Below are 9,048 nucleotides of genomic sequence, written 5' to 3'. Positions count from 1 at the left end.
GCGATTCGCGATTTTGCGCTATCATACTGGGTGTATGGTCGGCTGTGTGCGATTTTGCGAGTGTGGTAAAATCGCATAACAGCCGAGCATACACCCAGCAGCGCTGCTGATGCCGGTATGTGGAATGAAGTGGGCGGGCATCGGGAGGCCACTATGGCACGGGGCAAGCACTATGGGCAGTCTATCTGAAGTGTACCTGGCGTATAAGATGACCCCCCACTTGGAGGCATATTTTTCAGAGCCAAAAAATCATCTTATACGCCGGCAAATACGGTACTTGAGTATTGTTACTTACTGCCAGGGGCAAAAAATGAAAGCTCATTTACTTTTTGTTTCATACATAATTTCATGTTTTGAAATGAAAGGAAATGCTGCTAATGTCAAGTGATTTTGCTTATCCACCATTTGAGATGACTCCACAGCATTAAAAAGTTTGAATTCAAGGCAATGACAACGTATTTTAGAAAGTTAGCCCCTAGGAGCACACCGACATCATCATCACTGCCTAAGACTTGGTAAGTTATAAGTCCAGTCCTTCTGCCTCTTCCTACAGTTTGGAAAATCTAAAACTAATACAGAGAAAAAAGGAAAGAAAGACACAATAGGAGTCTGACTAATGTCTAATGATCAAAATAAACTGACGAACAAATAGACCCAGAGACACTGAAGCATGCAACAGACTGATGAATCACAGGGGGGAGGGGTGTGTGGGAAGAGATTAACCAAAGAACTTATATGTATACTAGAGGCCCGGTGCATGAAATTTGTGCACTCAGGCTTGAAACTAGAGGCCTGGTGCATGACATTCGTGCACTGGAGGGGGAGTGTCCCTCAGCCCAGCCTGTGCCCTCTCATAGTCCGGAACCCCTAGGGGAGCAGGCCTAAGCCATCAGTCAGACATCCTTAGCGCTTCCATGGAGGCAGAAGAGGCTCCCGCCACCACCACTGAGCTCACCAGCCATGAGCCCAGCTTCTGACTGAGCAGTGCTCCCACTGTGGGAGCACACTGACCACCATGTGGCAACTCTGCGTTGAGTGTCTGCCTCCTGGTGGTCAGCACGAATTATAGTGACTGGTCATTCTGCCCTTCGGCTGATTTGTATATTAGCCTTTTATTATATAGGATGGGACATCGGTAACACTTTCAACAATAAAGGAAACTTTAAAAATAAAATAAATTTTTTTTTAAAGAGCAACAAACTTTGAAGAACTTACGCCTCTAAATAAGTGCTTTCTCCAAAAGTGCCACAACAAGTGGGACCCTGCCCCCAAGAGACCACTCATCAGGAACCTCTTGTAAAGTTGCCTGCAGAGTCCATTTTCAAATGTCACTGGAGACCGGGGACCTTTCCCATCTTGCTCATTATAGAAGCCTCAGAACTGGCACCATTCCTGATACATGTTAGGTGCTTAATAAATGCTATTGAGTGGATAAGTAACATAGTTCAAATCTTTTTAGATTGGCTTTTAATTTTGATACCACCCCTTACCTCCTGCAAAAGGACTTCACTTTAAGTGGCTTTTGTCTCTTTGCATCACAGTAAAGGGAACAAAAGGTACTGAAGTTTAGTAAATGTATCTCATATGGTAACTTGTACAGTGTTTCCAGCATGCTATCACCTATACTCTTATCAAAATGACTCAGTAGGGAATTTTTGAAGATGGCAGCGTAGGTAAATGCCTGTACTCACCGCCTCCCACAACCACATCAAAATTACAACTAAAATACAGAACAACCATCATCCAGAACTGCTGGAAAGCTGGCTGAATGGAAGTCCTACAACTAGAGAAGTAAAGAAGAAAGCACACTGAAACTGATAAGGGGGGGTGAGGTACGGAATGGGCTGGTCCAGCACCCACATGTGCTGCTTTTCTAATTGGGAGGGGGATCATCTCTGCAGAGGCCAACTGAAGAAGCAAGGGCTCTCAGCCCCACACCAGGCCCCTATCCCAGGGTCCAAGAGCTGGTAAAAGAAGTCCCTACGGGCAGTGCAGGCTGTAAAAACCAGTGACACACAGAGGCTGCTAGAGACCCAGCCGTTCCTCTTAAAAGGCTGGCACCACAAACTGAACTTATAAGGTCCTGCTTCCTCTGAGCTCCAGCACCAGGGTGAGGCTCTGGGGAACACAGATACATACGAGGAGGAACTGGACTGTCTGGCATTGGGGCAGGAACTTGGGGGTGGCTTTCTCCCAGACGGAGATGCTCACAGGGATCATTGTTCCTATGCTGGGACCTCCCCAGTCACAGGGCTGACTGGAAGCCATTTCTATTTGCTCCACCCTGGTGATTTCTGAGACCCTGCCTCATCCAATTTACAACCCCACCCAAGCTATGTGCAGTGGCTTTTGCATATGAATGGCCTGTCCTTGCTCTGGCTAAAATCTCTCAAACAAGCTGTAGCTGGGTGGTGCTAGAATTGAGGTGCTAAGGTCACATGGCTACTAAGTGGCCCAGCCAAGATCCGTATCTCATTATTGCTCTATCACACACTCTTTAATTCTCACATTGTTAAAATCTGAGTGACCTGCAATAAATTTCTAAACAGTGCATACATTTCTAAAATAGTTGAACTAGGTAGAGTAATTTTTAAAATATTTTGCAGCAGCAGAATCCATTTTTCAAACCATAACCATAAACTCAATTTAAAAAAATAAATAAGTCATGTGAGCCCTCTCTGGTTCAAGGAGGAGGGGGTACCTAGAGTCCTGAGCTCCTCTGCTAAACCCTAACTTAACAAAATGTGATAAGGTTGAAAAGGAAGAGAAGATAAATTTATTGCAATAAAAATCTATTGCCTGGCTGGTGTTGCACAGTGGTGAGTGTCAACCCGTGAACCAAGATGACATTGGTTCGATTTCTGGTCAGGGCACATGCCCGCGTTGTGGGTTTGGCCCCCGGTTGGGGGGCATGCAGGAAGCAACCAATGGATGTTTCCATTGGTTTCTCTCTATCCCTCTCCCTTCCTCTCTCTCTAAAATCAATTTTTTAAAAAGATTACTGGCCATTAGTAGCCAGTACTCATGACCATCTCTATTGGGTTTTCAATAAGATCCCATGGATTCCAAAGGCTCTGCCAACAAGTGAGTTTATTGAAACTGCATACACAACAGAGTCACTGGGGAAGCTTTTAAAAATAGTGATGCCTGAGTCCCACATGGAGCCAATTAGATTAGAATCTCCAGAGGTGGAGCCAGGTATGTGTGTGGATGTGCCTGTGTGTGTTTTCAGTGCCCTCAGTGATTCTATTCTGCCTCTGGGATTGAGAACCCCTACCTTAAACTCCTCAGCCTAACATTAGAATCCTTCCTACCATCTATCATTCCTTCTCAGCCTGATTTCTCTACATTCTCCAGGTGGTCCAGCTAAGCCAGCTTACTCACCAACCCCTTCAAGCAACTTGTATAATTACAGTGATGGTGGCACTCATCCTGAGTGTCTAAAAAAATCTGATGATGCCTCTTGGAGCAAGAGAGTCCTGAATGACATTTTGAAGAAGAGCAGTGGACACAAAAGGGTGGATTTCCCATACACGGAGCTCAGCTAGAGTGAAGGTTGAGAATGCCTAACTCATGTGTGGGAGCAGGATATAACTGGGGGAAGCCATAAATGAGAAAAACAATGGATGAAGAATAGTCTCCAAAGCAGCAGGGAACACAATGCAATGAGCACTAAAAACCAGTGAGGTAAAAAAATAAAATAAAAAAATACCATGGAAAGTGAATAAGGTGAAAATAGACCCGCCTCTAAGCTATATGCCCTCATATATTTGCACCTGTTTCCAACAGCCAGCATCTGTTTCAGCCCCAAAACTGCCTGAACTAAACCAAAAATGGGAACTGCCCCCCAGTTCCCTAACCTTCAGCCACACCTCATGATTTCTTATCAGCCCAAGCCCAAAAATCTTTACAAGTTTTAAAATAGACCAAATTCATCTCATTATTTTTGATGTGGGTAGAATCAATGTGTGTATTCAACTTAAATGTAGTCACCCAACAAATACACCCTGAGGGCCTGTTCCATGCTGGGCACAAAGTTAGGCCTGATGACTTAGAGCTGAGGAGGACAGGCATCTTCTCTAAGCCAGGGCCCAGTTAAATGGGAGGGAATGACACATAACCAGTGACAGCTGTGTGACAAGAGCCGTTATAGAGGGTTCCATGGGAGCTCGAAGAAAGAGGCCCTAAGTGTGTCAGGAGAGGCCCTTCAAAGAAGAACAGACTTCTAAAGGGAAGGTTGAGCTGGAATTGTCCATATGGGCAGAAAAGAAGAACATTCCAGGCTCAGGAATCACATGGGAAAGGCACCCAGGCAGGACAAAGCAGAGCCTTTATGAGCAACTGAGGTTCCCTGATGGGGCTGGGAGGCAGGGGGAAGATTCTGGAGGGCCTCTGAGACATTTTTCAGAGTTGGGACTTTATCCTATAGGTAATAGATGACTCAGAGAGGGTGAGGATATGATTTCATTTCTTCCCCTGCCCCCTATGGAAGCTTAATTAGAATGGGTAAGACTAGAGCCAGAGAGATTAGTGTGAGTTGGTTTAGCAATGTAGTAGACACTACTCAAGTTCATTATCTACAATTTTCTCTCCTTCCTGAGCCCATGTAACAGCTACACAGTCCCAGCCGCCTTGCAGTTGAAATGAATGTGTCACTTCTAGGCTGAGGCACGTAAGAACTAGCAGCCACCGCAGCTCTCTTTCTCCTTGAAGCCTAAATCCTTAGCACCTCCCAACCTGTCCTTGCAAACAGCATCCACATTTGCATACATAAGAACTAAAGATTCGTTGTGCTGAGACATGAAGAATTCATTCCTACCACCAAGGACTTTGTCTTTTAGGAAGAGGGGAGAGAATAGCGATGAATCCATCCAAGAATAATACAAGGCAATACACTGCTGGGAGTAAAATCAAGTGGACAGGTTGTCATGCCAGGAGTAGTCTGGAAGGCTTCATGGAATAGGCAGCCTCTGTAAGAGCCTTGAAGAATGTCAAGTAGAACTTGAAGAGGTCACAGAGGTCACTGGGCAAGTGGCTGAAAGGAACATCACAAATATGCCTGCTTTAATTGGGAAATGCCTGACTTCTCATGGGCAGGAATCTATAAAAGGATGGTGATAGCTCAAGTTCCATCTGATTGTTTTTCCAAGTGAGGAAGATCGAGCCTGGTTTGTTTTTTTAACAAACCATATTTTTAGTGGAGTCCATTATGAATCTTACATTTTTCAAGCTGTCTCAAAGCTTATTTTATGTTGACATATTTCAAAGCTTGCAAAATCCTTGCGCAGGCCGAGATGGGGAGCTCAAAATGAAAGGAAAATGCATAGACAAGAGCATGACTTCATAACCCATTTAAGAAGAGGGAACTCGAGAGAGAAATGCTCACTCGCGGAATCCCTCATGTTATCGTCCTGCTATTTTAAAACGCTCCTGTTTATAGTCGGCCCTACTTGGTGAGAATTCGGTGCAGACCAGGTGGCCACCTTCTGCCCAGTCCCCTCAAAACAAGTCATTCTCTCTGGAATCACGATACACAGGGAACTCTTACAATTCCTTTGTTCAGTGTCCTGTGGCCTCACGTACCACAGAGCAAAAATACAGACTCCTAGGCTCAGCACTAGACTTGACTCATTTAATATAGTTCAGCTCCTAATACCTGATCCTAATTGATTTGTGTGATGACTCATTCAACAAACGACAAACTACCATACATAAAGCACAGTACTGAGTGCCAAGGGGAAGATGAAGAAGATGTGACTGATTCTTCTCTTCAAAGACCCCAGGTTCTATATTCCCTTGGCTGTGTGGTTAGAGCAGAGATTGCTCCAGAGAGCTGTTCAGGTGAATCTGAGTTTTCCCTGGTGTGGGAAATCAAACGACATCCTCTGATTTTGGAACTGTGCCTCTCTGCTAGCTATTTCTTGGGCAAGAGCCAAACTAAAGTCTCAGCCACAGCCAAAGTCAGCACCCTCTCTTCTTCCAGCCAGAGCGAGACCTCCAAGAGCCCTAGAGACTGCCCCGAATGTCGAGTCGTCTCACTGGTGTGAAATCCATTCGGTCACCCCAGGTTTTCACACAAAAGTAATTTGAGAGAGAAGCCATTCTTCCTTTGTTGGCCTGCTGGATGGGGTTTTACTCCACCATCAACCAAGTTGGTTAACGAAATTCATAATAGGTGTGGCGGCCTCAACAGAACTTACACAAAAGGAGCTCTATGCTACCCAGAGGGGAGAAAATGTTCCCCCTAAAATCTGATCAGTGACAGTCTTAATTGAACCATCAGAACTAGCAAGGGCAAGAATTCACTCTACTCCTCCCTTCAGCTTCCCAATGCACCTGGCTCTGATACCAACAGAAAGAGAGTGAGGCTGCAGAAACGTGCTTCTACTTCAAGGCATCCGCTAAGCAAATCCAAATACAATAACTTTTTCGCATGAAAAAAACAAGGGCTTTAATTTTCACTTATTGTTGTTGACTTAAGTTCCACAAATCCTACCTAATTGTTAACATAACAGCAAAATACCCTAATTTCCCAGAAAACCTCAAGTGAGTGATTACAGCTAAGGGGTTAACACTGGTGACTGGGGAGGCTCCTCAGAGGAGACTTTACTCTGGGTTTTCCGCTCCATTTTATTTTGTGGCTGGTTTGTTGTCTATAGTATCTGATTTATTTCCAGGCACTGCTTTCAAAAGTGAAAACATTTATTTTGTTTTGTCAAAAAATTGCCTTGCAAAACACACTGTTGCTCCGAGACATTTAATTGAACTGGCATCATCCTGTGTTAAAACATCTCAGTGTTAAGTAAACTTGACCCGTGGCACCAAAGCGCTCTTTCCTCTCCAGCTGTGCCATGCCACCGAAATGCATTTGCACATATGTCATAGCGCAACTTCTCCAGCTGAACAAGAGTAAACCTCCCTCTGAGAATTAATGAGGGCCTTCTCTTCACCTACCAAACTCTCTTACTCTTTTTGAAGGCAAAAACCCTTGCACCAAAAGTAGAGCATTTTTAAACATATATTTTTATTGATTTCAGAGAGGAAGGGAGAGGGAGAGAGAGATCAAAACATCAATGATGAGAGAGAATCATTGATCACCTGCCTCCTGCACGCACCCCCACCACGCCCCCCACTGAGAACTGAGCCTGCAACCTGGGCATGTGCCCTTGGCCAGAATCGAACCTGGGACCTTTTAGTCCATAAGCCGACACTCTATCCACTGAGCCAAACCAGCTAGGGCAGAGCATTCTTATTTCCTATTCCAAGTGAAGTGTCTTCCCTGGAATTAGCTGCCAGGAATGAGTGTCCACCCATAGAACTGGACTCCCCTGATGCGCTGAGTGGTTGGGTTAAAACTGGGTCAAAGTCTTCAAGAATCCTAAGAATCAGGAAAGTACATAATCACAAACATATTCACTACAGTATTCTTCTTAATTGCAAAGAAAAAGAGACAAAAGGCTCAACATTGGAAGATAGTTGAGAAAATATTAGTTTCATTCTTGTGATGAAATATTGTGCTTCTTTTAAAATTGTTAATAGAGAGTTTAGATGGCACGTGGAAATGGGTATTATAGCCCTGGCCCATGTTGCTCAGTGGTTAAAGTGTTAGTCGGAACACCAAGGGGTTGTGGGTTCAATTCCCGGTCAAGGGCATGTACCTGGGTTGCAGGTTCAATCCCCAGCCTTGATCTTGAAGTGCATGGGGGAGACAACCAATCAATGTGTCTCTCTCAGATTGCTGTTTGTTTGTTTTTTCTCTCTCTCCCCCTTCTCCCTCCCTCCCTTCTACTCTCTCTAGAAAATCAATGGGAAAAATACCTTCAGATGAGGATTTTTTTTAAAAAAGAAAGAGAGAGGGGGAAAGAAAGGGAGGGAGGAGGAAGGGAAAGGGGAGTGGAGGGAGGAAGAAGGGGGGAGAGGGGAGGGAGGGAGAAGAAAGAAATGGGCATTATACAGCAAGTTTAAAAAGTCAGACTGCAAAGTACAGAATGGCCTCTGCTACATATAAAAGGGAAAAAACTATTGAAAGTAATAATCTAAAGTGTGTATCCACTGCTGTGATGGGATGGTGATGGGGAGGGAGACTGGGTGTGGAGAATGATTATCCTGTTTTGTATTTTTCATGCTTTCCCCAGCTACCTCCATGTTTGGCTGTTGCTGCTTTGCAGATATGAAGGCAAAGGAAAGAAACAGGACCGGCCCTCCCTGGAGTATGGCCTTGTTATCACCATGGCCAATGTCTAACTTCTTTCAAGATGCTTTTGTGATCTTGGAATTGCATAGTAAGGGACTCATTTGAGAGAAGATTGAGTATCGAGAGAATGTGGAGTCACAAGATACTTTAACTTCCATTTTAGAATACGTGAGGAAGGAGATCTCAAAAGGAAACATCACTGAGAGTAGATGGCATGGAAGTTACGAGGACACCACAGCGTAGCCTAATGTGAGGTCAGGACCAACATGGCCGGATCTGAATTTACAATTAACACCTATGTGTGTGTCTAAGGGAGGAGGAGGGACACACGGAATGCACGTGCTTCACTCACACTCTCCCAGTTGTAAAGATCTTCTTTTCTATTTTGGGGGGGACCTGATTCCAAGATTTCCAAATGTCAGTTCCCTTACTCCAATGCTTAAAGCAATCCAATAAAGCTTAACCAGCCCCAGTACTGTAAATACACCCTCCTGCCTCTCCCCCATTTAGATAGGCAGATAGACACCTCCTAGCAGAGAAATGAGTTTTGCCTGGCTTCTTTAGGGCAATAAGAGAGCTGGGAATAGAAACAAGAGATTGAGTCCAACCCTTGTTTAAAATACGACAAGACAGGAGAGAATTTCCTAAGAGCAAAAATAATGAATGAAGAAGAGCAGATAATAATTTAAAGAGAAATGCTCTGTTCTTAAATGTGGTGTACCTCTGGGTTGTTAGGTTATTTTTTTAAAAAAAAAGAAAAGAAAAGAAAAAGAAAAACACAGAAAAGAGCCCCTTGTGGTTACAAAAATCACATAGCTATGTTATGAGGACCAATAAAACTATTAGCGATTGGC

This window comes from Myotis davidii, unplaced genomic scaffold (genome assembly GCF_000327345.1).
Source record: "Myotis davidii unplaced genomic scaffold, ASM32734v1 scaffold390, whole genome shotgun sequence".
Classification (NCBI taxonomy): Eukaryota; Metazoa; Chordata; class Mammalia; order Chiroptera; family Vespertilionidae; genus Myotis; species Myotis davidii.
Note: the sequence above shows the minus strand (reverse complement) of the source record.